General features: G+C 46.2%; 1 protein-coding gene and 1 long non-coding RNA gene across 10 annotated transcripts in view; one reads left to right on the forward strand and one right to left on the reverse strand.

Annotated features, from left to right (window-relative positions):
• Frmd4a (FERM domain containing 4A) overlaps positions 1-22,269 on the reverse strand; it is a 561,761-nt gene that overhangs the window by 54,420 nt on the left and 485,072 nt on the right. The window lies entirely within an intron of this gene.
• LOC134477018 (uncharacterized) lies at positions 10,171-10,787 on the forward strand. Its single transcript, XR_010048904.1, has 2 exons — positions 10,171-10,330; positions 10,596-10,787. It is a non-coding gene; the product is annotated as an uncharacterized LOC134477018 (long non-coding RNA).

Below are 22,269 nucleotides of genomic sequence, written 5' to 3' on the forward strand. Positions count from 1 at the left end.
ACCATCAAAGCAACCTGATGTGAGCTCCCAAAGGAAATAAAAACTTAGAGGAAACTTAACAGGACATGATTTCACTGAGATGGAGTATGTCACCATCACTGGGAACCTGACTGGTCCAAGTACGAGTTCTCAATTTCTAAACAGCAGAGTGACTCCCAATGTGGTCCCTCATCCTCTTTCTGCCATTCTAGTTCTCAGCATTCACATGTATAAAACAGAAGATGAAAAACATTTATCCACAAAAAGCAAGGGAGAGTGGCTAAAAAATGCTGGCTTTGAGTACACAGTGGGAAGTCTTTTTTTTTTTTTTATCAGTCCTACACATTTGTTTTACATCTCAAAGAGGGTAAGATTAAACATATCAAAACAGAACAGAACATTGAAAAAAAAAAACAATTTAAAGAAATACAGATTTCAAAGCAAGTCCACTGGAGATCTTCATTATCTAACTGTCTCTAGTTTCTTACAAATAGTTGTTCCTCTCTTCACCCACTTTATATACTTATTGCATATTATAGAACTAATCAAATCATCACAGGATAATGAAGTCTTTCTAGGTCCTCAAATTCCAAATTAGGGGAGACAATAGTAACTACCATCGCATCTCTCATTCTCTTTGTGATAGCCGTCCCCATCTCTACATATGCTGAAGTTGAACTCAAGAAACCAGTCCAATGTCATTCTAATCATCGAACAATAGATTGCTAGAATTTATATTATAATGCTACAAAATAAGCCTCGGGTTTCTCAGCGTCTCTTCCTCAGAGTATCTGTTCATTACATCTTGCATTATACAATCTGTTCCCGTAAATAATTAAAAAAAAAAAAACCCATGTGTGAATTTCTACATATATATCTATCCTCTCTGAATTATAGGGAAAATCAAGTCATAGCAAGACAGCAAAACAATTTCCTAGAAAAACATGCAATGAATAAGACATATAAGACAACAATATAGATGATCTTCCGTTGCTACTATGTTTTCTCTTGTTATTTTCAATAGATTTGTCCACAACACTGGCTTATTATAGTTAAACATAGTATCACCTATTTTTATAAAAACTTAACTTTGACAGCATTGTAGGATTTGAGAGCTGTTACTAATTAATATCAGTATGGATATCCTTTACAACTTGTCATGCTCAGAGTAGTTGCCTCTACTTTTAGGGTTGATGCTAACAAGCATACCAATTTCAAATAGAATCAGCCAAGGCCAACCAATAGTCTTATGATTCAGATTCAATTAAGATCAGTCATAGTAAGACAATGTAAGTAATACAGGATTTCAGTTTAAGTTAATAGGAAAGTAAGGATAGTTACCATGGTATAACCTGCTATTTTTGGTTCTAGAGGTCTGTGCCCTCAAATCTGACATGAGTGGACAGACCAGAACAAATAAAATTCAAACTAAATATGGCAATAGGACTACTGTGTCTTTTAAATCGTTATACACCATTAACAATGACCTCTGCTTTTTTTTTTTTAAATATAGTTTCAGAGCTGTCTATACTAAAGACTATAGCTTACTGTCTCTGCCTCATGTCTGCTACTCCACTTTTCTGCTATAATTTGTCCACCTTATTCCCTCATTACAGTGGGAAGTCTTAATGAGCAGGGGTCTGAGGCTGGCTCCCACCATCCTGGCCTCCTGGGCTCCACATCTGGTGCATGGCTACAGTTGGAGTGACAGGGGCCCTGGCTCTGCTGGACTTCTTCTCCAGCCAGGGCTCACCCAGCACTGGGGCAAGTGGAGAGGTGGCCAGTTTACAGGATGATACGGAAACAAAGACTTGAGAAGAAGCTTGGTCTGGCAGCTCTGATTCTTGACCAGGACTTCAGGGAGTCTGTCTTCCTTTGGTCCCTAAGACTGAGTCACCAAGCCTCTTAATGACCTCCGTATGAGCAACTTCCTGTTTCATCCAAAGGGGCCATTAGTCAGATTCCCAGCAGCCATCTGGTCCACCTCCTCCTTTCACACAAAAAGCAGCCCAGTGGATGCCTTGAGGGACTGGCAGAGGCTAGATTAGTGACCAACATCAGGACCCATATCTGTGCCTTCCTGTCCTCACTCCTCCTAAGGTGCCATGAAGCCATGGCAAAACAAAGGAGTCTCAAAGGTGGCTTCTTCAGCGATCAGACAGGCTCCAGCAGTCTAAGCAATGCTGAGAGCAAGCACTTCTTGGTAAGAATTAGACTCACGGACAGGAAAAAACTCCAAGCTCAGAATGAAACATGCACAGCAAAATCTGCTTCCTTATTTCATTTCTGCCTTTATATTTTCTAGAAGCAGACTGCCACTCGTGAATCTCTAGGTTATTTACACATTCAGCAAATAAAATGGAGTTGCCACCCATCTGCAGCACAAAAGGAGGAAGTGGCTGAACCCAGCACGGCTAGAGTCTAAAATGTGAGGTGCCCTGGAAGATGCCAAGCCTGTGTGCAGGGGATCTGTGCAGTTCTGCTGTGATACTACAGCTGCTCTGGGGGCCGACAGAGGCAGCTTGCAAAAGCAGGCGAGGCCGTGGCTGAAACCCTCCATCAGTTTCCTATCCTTTCCCAGGCACTCGACGTATTTTATACCACTGAGCTAAATCCCCAGCCCCACTCTGGTTCATTTTTAGAATCCTGGCTTGAGGGTCAGGAACCTCTGCATCTTAGGCTCCAGTTCCAAGACAAGGGATGTGGGCCTCCCTCCATGCCACTCGGAGCCAGAGCCCACACTGGCACACAGGGAAGTCACACTGCTGCTCACTGGTGCTTAAGGGTAAAGTAGCTTTTAAACATTCCTTCCTCATGGGAGAGAGAAGCAGAGCACTACCATTAAGCCTGCTTTCTGCCTTCTGCAGTCTGCTGACACTGTTTGGCTGGTGTCTGTGGTCCATTAATTGCCTTATGTACACTTTTCCCTTTTTTGCCATGGATAATTAAAAATGTTTTATTATACCTGTGTGTGGTGCCTAATGTTTGCACTCTGGCGTGGAGTTAAAATGTGTGTATAACATGGCTTCATTCATTTCTCATTCCCTTGTCCTCCGTTCCTGCCCCTCTCTAGCCCTTCCTATTGTCTTTTATTCCATTCTTTATTCACACTTGGTGTTTCTCACATAAGAGAAACCATGTGACAGTTAAACGTTGTCTGGTTCCACATGACCTAACAGTCTCATGGTTCATTCATTTTTCCACACAACTCAGTATTCTTCTTTATGGCAGAGTCGTACTCCACTGTATGTAAATAGTACATTTTCTTTGCCCATTCATTGGTTGATGGTGGGCCACACTTTTTACCTTTGAAACACTACTCATAACAACACTACTGTCCTCATAGTTTTGCTGTGTTGATGAATCAATATATACAAAGTGCTTAAAGTGGTTGCTGCATACTGACCCTCAGTTAGTACTAGTACTGTTCTCTGTTTTTCTGCATTGCTTACACGGCCAGCACTACTGATGTAATGAAGCCCTGAGCAGCTTTCCTCCCCACATACAGGCCATGCAACATTCCCTCAAAGATGATTACCGTGGTGCCATGGGCATCGGAGGACAGCATTTTCTGTCCAGAAAGCAGAAGCCAGCAGGGTGCTCATCTACTTCATTTGCGCTGGGGTCTGCTGGATTCTCTCTGGCTTCTTCCTTCCAATCCTAACCAGCCAGGTCCTCCATCCCTATAATTTTTTCCCAGAATCCACTGTCACCATTTTCCTGCTATGGCTGCTGACCTCCAAACATTCACCCAAGGGGCAAGCGTTTCACTCCTCAGTAACCACAACAGAGCGGCCGTCTCAGGGTGAAGGGGCCCTCTGGAACCTGTGAACCCAGCTCACAGGGAAGGAGCCATGCACAGTAGGAGGCTCCCAGGGTCAATTTCCTCGTAGTCACTCAGCAAACCAAGCACCCAGCAAACCAAGCAATGGTGATTCTCCTCCAGCGGGACCTGACGGAACCGAGATGCTCCTCTGGCTGCTGCCTTCTCCTGACAGACCACACACGTGCCACACTGACTTGGCTAATTTAGTGACAGAGGCCCAGGCCTTGGCCTTTTAATGGATGGCCTCTTCTTAACCCATCAAAAACCTTTTAGCCCCCTTCGGCTTAAGTTGTTAGAAAGGGGAAGGGGAAGGACAGGACAGCTGAGAAGGCCACTGCCTTTCCCCATTGGACTTGATTTCCTTCCGTTTCTCCACAGGACAGCTTCTCTCCCCACTGTTTTCTTGTGTGAACTGTGGCTTTTCTTAAACAGTTTCACCAGAAGCTTTGGCGAGTTACACACTTGGAAGTCAGATGCTCTTCCTTTCCTTTCCTCTGCTCCTGGGGGAACGTCTTTCCCCTCAGACCACGCCGCCTATGGAGGAGGATGGGCCCGAGCCGGGATGCCAGAGGGCTGAGGGTATGGCTTTGCCATCCCAGCAATGAGCACTGTGCCCACTGATGCAGGGCTTCATTTCCGTGTCCCGTCCATCCTTCCAAATGCACCTTGGTGGACTGTTCAAAGGGGAATGAAAGAGTCTGAGAAGTCCTTGGCTCAAGTGGAAAGAAGACTGAAAATTATGATGGGCCATTTCATGTGTTTTCAGGTTGCTATAAAGTGGTTTTGTTTGTTTGGCGTGTGCCTGTGTGTGTGTGTGTGTGTGTGTGTGTGTGTGTGTGTGTGTGTGACTGAAGCCTGAACTCAAGGTCTTCACACTGGTTTCATCCCAGCCTTTTAAACATTTTTTTATTTTGAGACAAGATCTTGTTAAATTGCTCAGGCCGGGGTTGAACTTGTGATGCTCCCTGTCTTGGTCTTCCAGAGCGCTGGGACTACTATAGGAGTGTTTTGCAAAGCAGGGTCTGACTACTTTGGAGAACACACTACAAAAGGGAAAGCTGTATTTTTCTATTTTGGAGGGGAGGCATCATGTCTGGTAGCTGTGGCTCTGGAAATGAGGCATCACAGAAACAGCTGCACCCTCTGGGGAGGACACCTGACCAGAAGACAAAGACTGGCCGGCAATCAGCTAGCTAGGAACACACTCATCAGCGTAAGGCAAAGGGAGGAAGGGAAAGAGGAAGGAAGGAGGGAAAGGAGGGAGAGAGTGTTCTCAGTGGCTTAGTAACAGCAAGTTCGCTGTTACTAAGTGCTTTGAGTATTCGCACCCCTGGGGAAGCACCCACCCTGTGCACTGCTGAGGTCTAGAGGAGCTCACAGTGCCTGGGCTGCACAGCAGGGCTGGGTGTGGCTGCTGTCACTCAAGCTGGCAGCTATCATGATAACAGAGATTCAGGAGATTCAGAGAAGTAGAGTCACTTTCTCAAAGTCTCACAGAGGAAATGGGGTGGGTATTTGACCTTCATCTTTGGCTCAAATTCAGGCTCCTAACATGGTGTGAGGGATGCATCACAATGGAACCATGAAGCTTTGCTAGAGATACATTTCTAAGCTGTAGGGGACCGTGATACCTGCATCATAAAGTTCTTCACTCATTCATGCAGCAGCTAGTAAGTGCCAGAGGCTTGGTCAGGTCCATCCAGAGTAGCCTGCAGGGTCCAGAATAGCCAGCTGACATTAGAGTCAACCCAAGGAAGGAGGATGTGGATCCACGGCCCTCCTGATCCTCCTGTTGCACCGCCTGAACTCAGCTCTGACCACAGAAAACTGGGGACACTCGGTGGGAACTCAGCTCTGGGTCTCTTGCTGGATCCCTAGTTCCCACTAAGAGCAAATTATCATAGCTCTTCCTGCTCAGGCCTTCACCAGGATGACTAGGGATAGGCTGCAGTGTCAGCTGGTCCTCTGGCCCCACTGCAGGGTGCTGCCAGAGCCCTAGGGCTGTGGGCAGAGTTAGCTACAGCCTATCCTGGCCCTGCCAGTGTTAAGCAAGCTTAACAATTTTCAGGAAGGTCGGGTTTTCCCTTTGAATCATGCTCCTTAAACACCACCCTGAGCGCCTAGAAAATGCATGGTTCAGCAGCAGCGAAGATCGTCTAAGACAAAGCAGTTACTGAATTCAGCAAGCCAGGTTTCCCAATCTGACACTTCCTGCTTCGTAGGAAAGAAATGAGTCTAGAGAGTCACTGTGTTTAGCACCCATAGTCTCCAAGCGGCGTGCTCTTGACATCTCATTACTAATAGTGCTTGGCTTCTTTTTGGCCCAATGGACCAAGCAGAATTCAGCTGGGAGCAATTTTATGTTTTACATCATCAAATCTGAGCTGGAAAAAGCCAGAGCGCCTCCCACCTTGCTTCCTTTCCTTTACAAATGGACAAAAGGCTGGAAAACCCTTCCTTCTGTGAGGTAGCCTGTCACACATGAACAGTCACTACACACATACGTACACGCAAGCTCACACAGCCTGCTCGGGCCACCTTTATCTACTCAGCAATTGAGAATTGAGCACGTGTCAGACACCATGTTGCGCATGGAGGGTACAGGGGTGAAAGAGCACTGTGTCCACTGTCACAGGGCTGAGGCAGACGAGTGACCAACAAGAAGGCTACACAGCAGAGTGAGGCAAAGGGCACAGGTTCAGAGACCTACATAGCTCAGAGCAGGGGACAGGATTAGGGTTAGAGGGGCCAGTTAAAGTGATGTCTGAGACCACACCCAAAAGACACCAAGTGCAAGGCTCTGCAGCTCTCCGAGGGACCACAGCAGGTATCCAGGTCTAGGACATCACTGTGTGTGTGTGTGCACTCTGTTGATACAGAAAATGCTGAGGTAACCACCACAGGACATGGAATGTTATTCTGGCATAAAAAGGAACAGACTTCCAGACTTGTAGGCCTGTAATCCCTACTACTCAGAAGGCTGAGGTGGGAGGCTTTCAAGTTCAAGGGCAGCTTGAACAACTTAGTGTGACCTTGTCTCAAAATGAAAAGGAAAAAGGGCAGAGAATGAAGCTTAGTGGCAGATGACCCCTGGTTCAATCCTGAGAACTGTTTTAAAAAAAGAAAGAAAAAACAATAGGAATAGGAATAGTCTCCTGATCTATGCTGCCAAAAAGATGATTGTGGGCCTTGAAAACATTATTCTAAGTGGAAGAAACTAGCTTGCACATTGTAGGACTCCACTGAGAGTGTCCACGTCAGTGGACAGATTCGGAGAGCAAGAAAGCAGACAGGGGTTCCTGGGCTTTGGGGGTTGGCAGAAAAGAGGAGTGACAAGGGGGTGCTTTGTGGCCTCTGCTCTCTTGGTTAGTTAATCTTAGTTTGCACCAACTGTGGGTCAGGGCTGGCCTTTGGTTAAAACTCAGCAAAGCTTAAAAGAAGCTGGTAGTCATAACAGAGAAGCATCCTACTTCACAGTGGGACCCTTTGCACCAACATTTTGCCACCCTATCATGGTTCCAGTCCCCTCTTCCACCCGCTGTGGGGTCCTCTGTGCATGGTAACTTGCTTCCCCAGGCCCTCAGCACCAGGACAGCAGGGAAGGGACCTCAGATGCTACTCTGCCCTGCTGCCAAGGGACCCAGGAATCTTTTACTCTTCTGGTGAGAAATCTGGCCAGTGACCAATTTTTTATGGGGGTTTCAAACTTCAAACATCAACTCAGTTATGTATTTAAAAATTTACGTATGTGCACACAGGATATTCACTTAGTCGGACCTCTGATGCTTACTAAAGGCAGAGCTAGTGCCTGATGGTGGTCAAGTGTGAGAGGCAGGAGTCCAGTGCCTCCCTGTGCGCTGCCCTCTCCTGGAAAGGCCGAAGCACAAACACCATCACCAGGAGGCAAAGCATACTTGGGGGTGTACAGACCCCTAGGCTGGTTAGATGTTAGCATGTGCCTTCCAGAATGGTCACAGGCCTGGTGAAGAGCTGTCCAAACCTCCAAGCAGCCCACAAAACACTCATTGGAAATGCCAAAGAAAAAAATTGGGAGGGTGGGTGGTCTACTATTTCACCAGGCAGGACTCTTGGGAGTCTCCCCCATCACTGATTCCAAGCAGAATTGTCAAGGGTTACGCTGTCTGCGGTTACTTTGCTGCTGTGTCAGTAGAACCAGGGAGAGTAAGATGAAAGTCACAGCTGGGAACTCAGGATGAGCCCCACCGTGGGAGAGTTGTGAACAAGCTGTGCAGGGCCAGAAGCAAAAAGCAAGGGCAAGAGTGGCAAGCAATATCGCCTCGCTGTTACAGACGCCAGCATGCACCTTCCTTTGTCTGCCACGGTCCGGGGTTGTCAACCTTGCAGCATAATAACCAACCCCTTTTCACTCGAGACGCTGTCCTGCTTTGGATATTAAAACCTGATTTGTCATCAGAAAAACAGCCACTTTGATTTCACTTATTGCGCACTTCTAGAGTGGCCAAACCAAGCAGAGGGGAGAAGGGTCATAGCCAGAGGCCGGAGAAGCAGATCTGGGGCACTGCTGTGAAATGGACACAATTTCAGTTTTGCACACTGAAGAGGGTGCTGGAGATTGCTGCATAACTCTGTGAGAACCCTCAGCACTACTGAACCGCACATTGAAAACAATGGTATATTTTATGTTATGTGAATTCTATTACAATTTTAAGAATCTTTTGGTTAGATGACTCTGAAACCCCACCCACAGTCAGAGTATCACATATTTAGGAAGGTGAAAACCAAGAGAGCCCTTTTAGAAAAGTCCTTGAAAGAGGTGTGCTGTGAGTTCTCCACTACACACTGGGGAGGGAGAAGCTGCTGACTAACCCCCTCAAACCTAGGAAGACAGGGTTCACCAACCCCGAAGTCAGGAGAGTTGGAAGAGAGATGGAGTCAGCTGGGAGCACTGCTGTGGTTTGGGGCCTTTTATTTCTTTGCAGTACTGGGGAATGAATCTAGGGCTTTTACACTTAACTACATTTCCAGACTCACTTTTACTTTTTATGTTGAGAAAGGTCTCATTAATTAATGTCATTAAATCACCCAGGCTGGGCTTGAATTTGTGACTCTCTTGCCTCAGCCTCCTAGAGTGCTGAGATTACAGGTGTGTGCTGTCACGCCCAGCTAGTTTGGATCTTAAGTGTCCCAAAAGGCCAACACGTTAAAGACTTGGTTCATAGGCTGGATCTACTGAAAGGTCATAAAATGTTTAATAGGCGAGCACAGTGGGAAGTTTCTAGGTTATTGGGGACATCCCCTTTAGGGCAACTTTGAGACCCCAGCCCTTCCTGTTCTTTTCTTTGCTTTCCTGATAATGAGTTGAGCAGTTTTGCAGTAAGGCACAATGTGCTGCCTTCCACACCAAAACAACACGGCTAACCAACCATGGACCTGAACTCAGAAACCGTGAGCCAAAAGGAACTTTTTCTACTACAAGTTGATTATCTCAGGTATTTTTGTTACAGTGCTGGAAGGATACCAAACACTGTTACGAAACACTGAATGTTGTAATTTCTTACTAGAAGCTTGTTTTGCTATTTAAAGTGATTGTGTGCCTTTATATTACACCCGAGTGATCAAAAAAGCCAGCAGATTGCCTGTGGTTGTATCAAGGGCCAGGAAAGAACACATATAGAGGAAGAGAGTGAGATAAAAGAGGTTTGTCTTTGAGTCTCATGCGGTCAATGTTCTTCTTTTACATTGCAAAGGCTTTGGCTTTCAAGCCAGAAAAACCAAATCTATTCATAGGTCACTACTGGTTCGTGGTTCCTCTGGAGACTGAGGCTACTGGATGCTTTTCTGTAGTGCTCTGGTATCCAACAGGAGCATTTGGTTTTAATTTGCTTGCATCCAAGGTCAACGGGGTTGTGTGAGCTGTGGGAATCTGCCTCTGCAGAGATGTTAGAAGTCAGCAGATCTCGAGGGAGTTGCAGGGTGTCTGGTTGGGTGGATGTGTGCATGTTACAGACACCCAGCACACTGCTTGACCTCCTACTGTCCACACAGCCAACACGCTATTTATATAGGCTTTCTCGGTGCTGCTGGGACATGTGCTGCTCAGAATAGTAAGGTCAGACAACCTGGGAGACCATGCAACTGTGTGGGAACTGAGGAAGCCCTGCAAGATGACAGGCCAGAAAGTTTGTAGGCACTTAGGGAGGGAAATGACTTCGGATAATCTACTTAGATCCAGCTTGGGCTTTGACTCATGAGAGAACAGTCTGAGTAGTCAAAGACAGACACAGCTTAACTTCTGAGAAACTCATTTTTTTCTTTTCTACTACTTTTTTTTTCTGGGGAAAATACTGCATTTCTTTCATTTACTCCTCCCTCAGGCACAAAAATGAACTCCTCTTCCTGTTTCTAGTTTCAAAGTTCGTTTGATCTTAAGAGTCCTGATCAGTTCAACCAAACCACCTTCTCCGGGAGGAAACTAAGTCCCAGGGCGGTGCCTCGTCTTGCAACAGGGGAGCTGAACTGTCTTCAATACCAGCCAGACACCTGGTGAGCACAAGCTACAGCGGGCACCTGAGCTGAGGCAGGTGCAAAGCTCCCTAAGAGTATTCAGGCCCAGGGACTGATCCCAGAGGCTCCTCAGAGCTTGCATGTGCTTCTTCCCCGAGATGTCCTCTAACCCACCATTTGGGAGAGACCAGGACAACTGCATCCCTCCCTTCCTGTTCCTTTGCATAGGAATCATCTCCTGTGACAGTTTCTCTGTAAGAATTCTCTGTGCAGATGAGATGATGCTATTTTTTCCTGTTCACAGACAGATCGACCTTCCTCAAAGGTGACACCAGCATGAGCTGCAGTAAGAATACAGCAGGAATACACTGGTCCTCGTGCCTGGACTCAGAACAGCTCCGCAGGAACCTGTGGGAACGGAGGGACCTTGGCTTCCCAGATCTAGTAACCAAGAAAAAAATTAATCCTTTTAACAAAGAGATGTTGTTTGCTCTTCTAGGTGAGCCCGCCTCTTTTGTTTAGTATGAAAGAGACTAAGGATATTTTCTGTGTCAAGGGTAACAGTGCTTTTATCTTGGGGAACCAGACACTCTTTGGGAAGTAAACTCACTTAAGATGGGGCTAGGTCCACCCTGCATCTTACAGTCTCCATTTAACAGCTAGAGAAAAGAGGGGCAGAGAGAGATTAAATAAACCATCATGACTTTTCTGAACACAGTGGAGTTAACAGCACTCAAAATCTTCTTTTGAGGAGATTTACCTTGAATCTTTACAAAATACCTTTCTATAAAAGGTGTAATTGCTATAGGAAGGAAATTGATTTTAACAGACTAAAACATCTTTCTAACAAAAACAAAGTAGAATCACATAGACAGTCCTTTGTCAAGTGCCTGGTCATGTGGCAATGCTCCTTGAACTTCACAGTGTGTGCCTGAGTCACCTTGAGGGCTTGGGGAGGTAGATTGTCCAGGGTTTCAGTCTTCAGTTTAGATGAGGACCTCACTTCTCCAAGAGAGGTAACTGCTGCTGACCCAGGAACCACACTTTAAGAACCACTAATGGCAGAGACAGTGCTGAACCGATCAGCCGGTCCCCCAGGAGAGGCTGTCTCCAGGATTCCTCTAAGCCATAGAGAGCCTTGACCCCGGGTTAAGACCCTCTCTGCAGGGTCACCTGGAGCCAATGTCTGGTTGGTGCTAGGACATGAGGTCAGTTGAGACCAATGGCCCTGAGGGTGCATCCCCTGCGGCAGGCAGGAAGGGAGAAGAGAAGTGGCTCTGGGAAGGTGGGTGATGGTTGTTGTTCCCAGCTGAGGCTGTGTAGTATACCCGGCTCATACAGAGATACCAGTTCTGCCCAATCTGGCCTCTGTGTGTCACTGTAGCAGGTAAACTCAGGTCAACCCTCAACTGAGACCTGGGATGACTCAGCTTCCCCCTGCAACCTCATATGAGGGGCACTACATTGTTGAGAATTTCACATTCCGCCCCTTGAAGTTCTAACATCAGTTCAGCATCTTCAGCTGACTACGATTCTTCTATGGGGAGAGAGACAGGGCCTTTTGCTCACAGAGATGGCACTGCCATGTTTGATACTGGTGGTTCACAGAGGGCTGTGTCTAGGACTGATGCTTCCCTACTGAGATCTGGCCACCATCGGATGCACACACAGATCAAAGCATCATATCCCAGCTCATAAGAATGCACAAACTTGATATGCCCATCAAAGAAAATTCTTCACATCAGATTAAGACCTCGGTTTTCTTAGACCATTACTGCTCTTGTCCTCTCTTTATTGGAGAGTTATTTTCAAATAGCAGATTCTGGTAAGGGCATTGCCCACTTCTTCCTCAGTCCTGGTCCTCAGCCTTGGGCCATCCCTAAGACGACCCAGGATCAGGGACTTTCGAGCATGGTACCAAACCCTCCTGGGGCCACTCAGGCTGCTCTGGAATCTGAAGGATAGTAGAGAGGCAAAGGGAGGCGGCCCTTTGATCCTACACTGTGAATGAGCCATGCTGCAAAATGTGAAGAATGCTAAACAGACTGACTAGACTTTCTCTCCCTGGAGTGCACAGGGTGTGGTTTCCAAGGAGAACACAGAGGCTGGAATGAGAAGGCTGCCAGCCAGCCCCCGCCAAGCCAGAGGGCTCAGCAGCCAGCCTCTGAGTCAAACTTACCCAAAACGGAGCTGAACACTAAGTCAGCAGTAGCACAGTTCTTATCATGCTGAATAATTTAGCAGCGCCAAGCCGCTGGGAGTCAGCTCATAGTTAATGGAATGTTTCCTGTAAATATTATTTTTCCTTCCTGTCTCATCATCTTATACAGTTCAGAAATCTTTACTAATCTGGGGAGGTGACAGCAATGCATCAATTCCCATGGCCAAAGCCCCTCTTCTGAAATACTCCTAGGAATCACAGGAAGCCACACTGGCTGCTCAGGAACAGGGGGCAGGCCAATTACTCTGGTTCTTTGTCCTAATGCCTCAGCAGGGACCCCATAGGGCTGCTAATTGTACATCTAAGTGTACATAAAAGCCCCCCTAATTGCACATCCAATAAATAAGTGAACACTGTCTGCTGAATACAGAACAGGGAGTCGCCATTCATTCCCAATGGAGAGCTTTCATTCACTGTGGGCTGGTGAGTGGGCTGAGCTCCACGGCTGCTCTACAAGCCCCTTCTGGGAGGTTCCCATGAATCACTGCCTTCACACTCTTTGCTCTCTGATGCTTCCAGACTCTTATACACGTTGCATGAGGGACCAGATAGCCAGTCTGTCCCCAGGTTTGAAGAATGTAAAAGACAGGAGTCAGGCAGAGAACAGAGAGTATTGCTACTGTCAGTGAGCTGAGACCTCGGTGTGGAAGTGACACCTGTGGGAGTGGTGCCACTAGGAAGCTGCCAACTGAGTTCAGAGCTGTCATACTTCCTCAAGCTTTGGCCTAAGGACAGTGGGGGACATGCTACTCTCTAAAGAAAGCTCCGCTGAGGTAGACTTATTTATCTCTGTCTATGGGATGACAATTCTGTGACAGTTAATAAACACAGCTTCTTCAATGAATATCATTTGCTTTTCATTCAAATGTTTTCAGGGAAGAAAGAGTAAATATGCTACTTACATCAGCACATTATGGCCAGGCAAGGGCATTGCTACTGGTCATTTTTCTGTTTATGGTGGCAAACAGGGCTCTGTATTTCACTGTAGTTGCAAACTAAGAGGTAGTTCAAGATTCACCTCAGGTGCCCAAATGCCAGTTGGACAGCACAGTGCACCTTGGTTCCTGAACGTAATTCTTGCTGGGCTTCTGGTCATAAACCAACGTGGACAAGAACTGAATCAGATTCAATGGTTAGGTTCAACGTTGATCTTATGGGGGAATTTAATTTGGTTGTCATCCAATTCAGTTTGCAAACAGAATCATGGAAAGAATTAAGTTTGTGAACAGAGTTACCACTGCATTTCATTATTCCCTGAAGGCAGCAGGACTCCAACATGCAAAATATTGAGCCTTTCGCCTTGGCAGAACTCATTTCTACATACATACAGTCATCGACACAAACTAGAATTCAGGAACTAGCACAAAATTAGAGTAAAATAAACTGAGTACAATAACACACACCTAAAATTCCAGCACTCTGGAAAACCGAGGCAGGATGATCACAAGTTTGAGCCCAGCCCGGGAAATTTAGAGTCTTGGTAAGACCCTGTGTCAAAATATAAAATAAAATGGGTTTGGGGATGTAGCGCAGCACGAAGGCCCTGGTGAGCTGCAAGAGAGATGGATTTATTTTGTCACCATGACTCCTCAGGTTTCTCTCCCAGTGGCCAAAGCGAAACAGACAAGTGGCCCTGATCAGCGTCTGTCCTTGATACCACTTGTGCTATGCGTGGACGATCAACATGATTCATGGGAAACGGGAGGGCTACGTCATCAAAAGGGATGCTTCCCAGTGCCGTGTGACATGCGCATGCCAATCACTCAGTGGCAGGGAGGCAGGCAGAATGTGGAAGGGAAACACCGCTGGGTGAAGGGTGGAAAGACAAGGATCTTCTGAGAGCTGGTTAGGATTTACTTACAAATCATAAGCATCTCTGCAGCCCAGTGTGAGCAAGAAGGTCCACACCAGATGCACACTCCCCTTTGCCACTCAAGCAAGCAGGCCTGCACTGGACTTTCGGTGACCCTCCCCCCTACACGGTGCCAGATACACAATGTCCCTGCCCACCAGGGACCTCCCCTCCCTCAGCAAGCAGGTCTGTGTCAAACATTCGTGGTTCCCTCGCCTCCATGCAAGAAAACAAACTTCCATCAATTCCAAATGAGCTCTACATTTTGCTTCTCCTTAGTATGGGGGAGCAGAAGAACTAATTAGCCAACTTGATCCAGGATGAGGACACTGCCTGGGGACAGAAGGGAGCAACCAGACCCCATGATTGTTGACACTGAGTCTGAGAGTCCACTTGAACCTCACCCCACAGCCTCCATCTAGCAGAGACCAGAGGGCTGATCACATTCCCTACCTACCAACGGGAGGAAGGACACACCTTGGCTCGGAAGCTTACCACAGTCTGGGGTGAATGGACAGAGAGGCCTCTGGTGCGGGGAGGGTGCCCCAAAAACTCATAGGCCCTAAAGCTGGATAAAATCAGGACTGGCTGGATCCCAAGACAGCTGATTTTGGAAAGAAGCCACTCATTCAAAAACACAAGTTTTTTTTTTAGACTCAAGGTTTTTTGATTTTTCTGTTTTTTAATATTTTTATCTTTCCTTCATTAAGTTTTTGGGGAGTATGGGTCCTGCACTTTGGAGTTTTTTTTTCCATTTTTTTCTTTTATCCTTTTAACATTTTTCTCTTTTCTTCTTTTATTTCTTGCTTCTGTTCTCTGCTTATCTTTTCTTTTTCTTGTTCATTCTTTCCTGTGACTGCCCTCTAATACTATTAATCTCTTTTTCTCCCTCAATAGGACCCTCATCTCACTTTTCTCTCTTCTTTCTCATATCCCATCAATTAATTTTTCAACTTTCCCATTTTTCTTTACCTTTAATATAACTACTAAGCATTATGAATCTTTAGATAGCTATTACGTGTTTGCTGTTGGTTTATGCTATTTGAGGTAAAGTTGTTCCACTTAGTAGATATTTACTGTAGGTCAATATTTGATTTGTCTTACTGTTCATGCTATAAATGTAGGTGGCTTCTCTATGGTTAAGGGTGGTGTTTGTAATGATAAGTTTGTGTTTGATGTGACCACTGATATTGATTTTATTACTATAGCCAGGGTTATACACCTTAGCTCTTAATTGGTTTTCCTGGAATGCCAATATCTGAATATGGTTATTAGCAACACTGTGGTCCATTCCTGGACAGCTGGGAACTGTGCCAAATATGCTGCAACCTCCCGGCCCAAGCGAATGGAGGTGATGGGATCCTGGAACGGAGACAAAGGCCAACAGCCACATCCAGAGGACAGCACTGAAAGGCAGACGTTTACTAAAGAGGTCTCCATATTAGAAACAAAGCTTTCCTCTATGATAACCCGAAGCCTCCAAAAAGCCACCAAACCAACACAGAAGCACACAAAGCAGAGCAAAACAAAACCTCCCCAAACTCCCAACTTCCCCAGCTGTGCTCTGGAAATGTTTGAAATGGTAACTGTGGAGATAAAACAACAGGTCTGCAAGGCATTTGGCAACCTTATAGAAGATGAAAAAGTAAACAGATAAATAAAATGATCAGCAAGTCTATAGGAAACACTAATAAAAAGCTAGCAGAGCTAAACAAAATGGTCAAAACATGAATGAACAACACAGAAAATATTTAGAGTCTATAAAAAGGCTCAACATAGAAAGTTTGGAGATTAAATATTCTGTTGAAAGTTAGGGGAGCAGAAATGACTAACATGAGGGCAGCAAGTCAGAACTAGAAGGCAGGGCTGTGCTGGGGAACAATTAATGAGAGATTCCTTAAAACACGGAAAAATCAGGAGCGTTCTTGTACACTACCAATGAACCATCGAAAAGAAAAATTAAGCACTTAGGCACTAACCTAACTAAGGAAGTGAAAGACCTGTACAGTAAAAACTATAGCACTCTGAAAAAGGAAATTGAAGAAGACACCAGAAAATGGAAGGGTATCGCCTGTTCCTGGATAGCCAGAATCATTACAGTCGATATGGCCATACTTCCAAAATTGATATACAGATTTAACACAGTCCCAATCAAAGTATGAGTAGAAGTCTTCACAAAACTTGAGAAAATAATCATAAAATTCATAAGGAACCAAAGACATCCAGAATAGTAAAAGCAATCCTGGGTAACAAAAGCAAATTAGGAGGCATTATAGTTGCAGACTTGAAGTTATATTGTAAAGCAACAGTGATAAAACAAACAAACAAACAAACAAAAAAATACGGTACTGGCACAAAAACATACATGAGGATCAATGGAACAGAGCAGAAGAAGCAGGAACAATTCCAAGCACATTCAACTATTTGACAAAGGGGCAAAAATGTATTTTGGAAGAAAGTTCTTTAATACATGATGCTGGGAAAACTGGCTCTGCACTACAGATGACTGACTCAACCTATAACTCCCGCATCTACTCAGTTAAAATCAAAATGGATCGAAGATTTAAACACTAAAACAAGAGCATTAAACCTGCTAGAAGGTGAAGTCTTCTTGAAGTCTAAGGCATAGGCAAGGACTTCCTAAACAGAACCCAATTGTACAAGAAATAACACCAAGAATCAACAAATGGGATCATATTAAATTGAAAAGGTTCTGAACAGCAAAAGAAACAAAAGACAAAATGACAATGGGGAAAATTGTTGTCAACTACACCGGAGACAGAAAAGACCCAATAAAAGACCCAATCAAAAGAATGGGCAGTGATGTGAACAGATACTTCACAGAAGAAATACAAACAGCCAACTTATACATAAAGAAATACTCAATATCACTGTCTGTTAGAGAAGTGCAAATTAAAACAGCACTGGGATTCCATATTACCCAGAAAGAATGGCTGCCATCATGAAATCCCATACTAACAAATGCTGGTGAGGCTGTTTTGAAAAGAAACTCTTCCATATTTTTGTTGGGAGTGTAAACTAATGCAATCACTTTGCAAATCAGAATGGAGATTCCTCAAAAAAACTAAAACTAGGAATTCCATTTAACCCAGTTATCCCTTCTCTACACATCATCGTGAAAGAGTTAGAAATTATATTACAGTGATCGTGAATGCCATGTTTATGGTAGCACAATCTGTAACAGTTAAACCTTGGGAGCAGCCTATGTGCCCATCCGGAGCTGAAGGAATAAAGGCAAGGTGGTGTTTACACACAGTGGGGTACAACTCTTCCCTAAAGAAAGATAAGCGAGTCATCTGTAGGAAACTGGATGTGCCCTGAAACTATAGTATGAAGTGAAATAGATCAGACACACATAAGCTTAAATATCACAATGTTTCTCTTACATGAGAAACATACACTGTAAACAAAGGGCAAAGTAAAAAGGTAGATAATAGGAAGTAGGGAGAAATCCTCAAATGGGGAGGCGTCAAGAGGTGGCGGGAGGGGGAGGTAAGGAGGGCGAGGAGATGAAAACAGAGATTAAGATGCGCTATGTCCATGGGCCAACTCCACCCCGGGAATGTAAACACTGGGTGCTATACACGTGTGCTATAAAGTGGTTTTAAAAATAAAATGAGGATAAGTCTAGGACCTCAGCTCAGTGGGAGGATGCTTGCCTAGCACTGGAAAATCCCTGGATTCAATCTTTAGCACTGCAAAAATAAAAATGAAATGAGAAAACAATTTCTACAAGTCAGGTACAGTGAAGTAACCCTGTGATCCCAGCATTCAGGATTCTGAGGCAGAAGGATCACAAAGTCGGTCAACCTAGGTTACATAGCGAGTTCAAAAGGCTGCCTGGGCTCCATAAGGAGACCCCATTTTAAAAAAGATTCTTTTGCATCCTATCCTCAGATACTGTGTGAGTTCTGCCTAATCTGCTTGCAAGAAACTACATCCATAAGCAAGGACCACAGTCCTGGAGGATGTACACATACTGCAGATTTCAGTTCTGTCCTGTTTAGTGCTGTTTGCAGTTTTGGGTGCTCTTCAAGGATGACTGTTCTGCACGTGTCACCCCAAAATACAATGGAAGTTGAGCTTCAGCAGTTCAATAGTTCTCAACTCTTCTGAACACACTCAAAGAGCCAAAAGCCAGCCTGTGAGATGTCCTCACACATCCAGTTATCCCCGATACAACACTGAGCCTGAGGACAAAAGGGTTGGTATATTTTGTTTTGTTTTGTGAATTCTTTAAGCACAGTGAGGCAGCAGCTTGCCTGAGGGCTGTGCTTTGGCAAGACCAGGAGCCTTTGGTTTAGTGGCCCACACAGTGGGGAGGGAATGATTGAGGGGGGTGCAAGGCTTGCTTCCTGCTACTCTACCTGGGAGGTAGGCCCTGGGGTGCTGCATGCTCCCAAAGCCACCAAGCTTGAGTGCAGACTGAGTCACCTAGGGTGGATCCTGGAACTAGAATGGCAAACTGCATCCCAACTTGAGGACAGTCCAAGAGACAGCCTTGCCCATTTGGGCAGCGCCAGCCTCCCTCCTCAGGGGTCTTTTGGAGGTTGGCTCTGCTGGGCTATTTGGAAATGTTTGCGTGCATTCTTACAGTGGCTGTGCTAACAAATTGCTGTGTGTGCCAGAGGATGCCTTGAGGCCTTTCAAAGGAAGAGAAGAGGCTCAGCCCTGACACTGCCTCTACACGCCTGTTGGTGCTCACTGCTTTGGCCCTGTAACTGGGTCAGAGTGCTAACCAGGGAGGGCCTCTGGCTGCCACTGGGTGGAAACGGCTGCCCTGGCTGGATAGGCAGCTGTTGCTACAGATGCCTCCAAGTGCTCAGGACTGGGTGCCATACCTCCCCAAGCACCCTTGGAAGTTCCTGGTGCCAAAGCCATGCCTGGCCCCAGTGCCAGGAGGGAATGGCGCCACCTGGAGGGCACCCCCAGCTCTCAGTGGGTAGGGACACTGGTCACAATGGCTGAGTAGGAGTGTGGGTGAGTGGTGACCCTCGCGGGCAGCTGCTTAGCAGCATCCCTGCAAGGTTTTCTGCAAGCTCAGCTGCGGAGTCAGAGGGGGTGGACTGGCCTGAAGGAGGCATCCAGCCATTCCAGCAGTGGCTTATGGATTTCTCTTTGCTTTTGACTCAAGGGCTTGCTATGTGGTTGAGGCTGGTCTTGAACTCACAGTGAGCTTCCTGCCTCAAGGGTTACAGATTTCTGACAGACAGCAGCAGTTAGCACTGCTGGCCTAGTGCTGGCCCTGAAGACAGGTGCTGGCCACCTTCCATGAGCATGTGCACTGGCTTCCATTACCACAAGCAAGCTCCCCCCAGAGTTCCAGCTCCCAGCCAGGCCACAGATGCTGACCTCAGAGTCTTCCCATCCTACATGAAATGGCTCCTGACCTTTCTGGTGGTGAGAGGAAGAAACATACCCCTTACCCTCCAGTACAGACTTCAGGTCCACAGTGTTTGATTTTGTTTTAAGTTCCACTGACATTTCGGCAGAGATGGTTTTACCTTTCCATTCAGACTGCACATTTGTTCCCACAGAGAACCCTGATATCACACAAGCTGCAGGATCTGCCTCTCCAGGGATGCTCGTGACAAGGAGCTGAAGTCCTTCACTCACAGCCACCGATGACTCTGAACGAAGGGCGCCTGCCACTCGCCACAGCTCCCTGGAGGCCTGCTTGAGCCCCATGCCATCTGTGTCCTGCAGTGCTTCCCTCCTTTAGACTCCATGCTGTGGCCGATACACAGCCCGGCAGGGCCTGTGACTGCTCTCTTCTCTGACTGCCACGAGCTTCCTGACCGACAACATTTCCCTTCTTCACATTTTCCTACTTTTTCCTCTCTACCCCCATTGCTGAGCGCCAACCACCGGCCCCCAGTGGTCCCAGCCTGGTTCTGAGTCCTGACCAGCATTTTCTCATCCACCCTCCATGCAGCTTCCAGAAAGATGTTTCTCTGCATCAGTGGAAGCCTGGTGAGCTGCGCCTCTGCTTCACATGCTGTAACCCAGGCTCCTCTGTCTGCAGAGGGTGGGTTTTCTTAGCAGAGCCCTCGAGCTGCTGCCTCTGCCGCTCAGCCTCCTATCCTGTTCTCCTCTTAGTCTGCGTGGGGCTCTGTGCTCCTGGCACTCAGGCAGGCTTCTTCCTGGCCCTCTGCCCATCTGAAGTCTCTTCCCTCCTTAAAGATACAGCCTTTTTCCTCTAAGAAGACTCCTCTCAACTTCTGCTTAGCGGTGCCTCTGTCCTTCAGCTTACCTCACAGGCTTCTCCTGGCTCTTACCATTTGCTGTGGTTTGCATGTGTCCTCACAATTCCTGGGCTGAGATTTGATCCGCACTGTGAGGTATTCAGAGCACTGAGACCTAATTTGACTATGGTGTCTAGGGGTCATCTTTGGGAGGTGGCTAGACAAGGTCATCAGAGACAGTTTCCATGATAGTACCCTGGTGTCTTTATCAGAAGAGGAAGAGAGACCAGGACACACACACACACACACACACACACACACACACACACACACACTCCTTTGTCTTGCATTGTGATGCTCTATGTCTTCTGGCTCTCTTAGCCTGCAGAACTACAAGCTAAACTAAGCCGCTTCTCTTTATGGTTTCCCACTCCGTGGTATCATGTTTCCAGTCACAGTAAATGCAGTCCCTACTAAGTCACACATTCTCTGCTGGACACACTGGGCAGGCCGGAGAACCTGGTGAGTGTCCAGTATAGCTCAGTGCTTGGCACACAGTAGACACACAGCAATTATTCTTGAATGGATAAATGTACGCTGACTGAGAGCTCAGTTACCCTTCAATTTCAATTTCTTTCTTAAAGGCTGCAGAAACTTAAGTTTCAGTTTCAATAAGAGACAATGCCCTAGAAAAATGCATTGACCTTTTACCATTTTTAATTCACTAACCCAGAAAAGTTCTGTAAGTTGTTAATTCTACTGTTCAGTGGCCAATTATCATACCTTTGGCTCTGTCCTTTCTCTTACTGTGAAACCTGTCTCATGCTTACTGTGAAGCATGGTCTCACACTAACAGTCACAATTACGGAGCCCTGCCTGCATCCCACCTTGGGTTTGACAGGTACCATTACCCATTCAACTCTCATTACTACTGGACAAACAGAGAACGCTTAAACAGACTGATCACTGGATGGAACGAATCTCAACATTCGTTAATGTGTCTTTCAGAGGGCTCAGAGTGAGAGATTTCAGCTGCTGGATTTGAGTTAACTCTGTTGTGGATCTCAACTATCCACTTCGGTCTTGGTCTTCCACCAACCTGGGCAAGAGATGGCTGAATATATTGCACCCAGGACTTTGTTAAAAGCTCTGAGAGTGTTCCTTAATTTTTGCAAGCAGAAAAATTGGAAAGCGAGGAGCTGATGCAAAAAGACAGATGAAGCAAAGAGACAATGTGAGGAGAAAAAGCACAGAAAATTAGTCCACGCATGAAAAAGCACAGGGGAAACAGGAAGAAAGACACAGTAAGGAAGAGAGGGGAAACAAGGAGGATAAAATAGGAACTTATGACAGAAGAACAAAAAAGAAAATACAGAACCTAAGGCTCACTTCATTTCTGACACATAAAAGCAGAAATACGGATGTCTGCAGAGAGCCACAAAGCAACACAGCACCCTTCCACCCCGACTCAGGTTCCTGCTGATTGGTTTCTGGGACTAATTCCTCATCATCTGCTCGGCATCTTACTTAGTGTTTAAGAGACTTACAGATCAACGGCCCGAAAGTCCTCCCCACCATAGGGCCATTTTTCCCACCAACTGATTGGAGAAGTTGGCACATGCCAGACACTAACTGGGTGGGGCGTGATGGGCTCAGACACACACTGTGGGTTTCAATCCCATCTGTGGCCCAGGAGGCT

The sequence above is a fragment of the Cavia porcellus genome, unplaced genomic scaffold (assembly GCF_034190915.1).
Source record: "Cavia porcellus strain 051 isolate PalLab524CR breed Dunkin Hartley unplaced genomic scaffold, mCavPor4.1 scaffold_7, whole genome shotgun sequence".
In the NCBI taxonomy this organism is placed as follows: domain Eukaryota; kingdom Metazoa; phylum Chordata; class Mammalia; order Rodentia; family Caviidae; genus Cavia; species Cavia porcellus.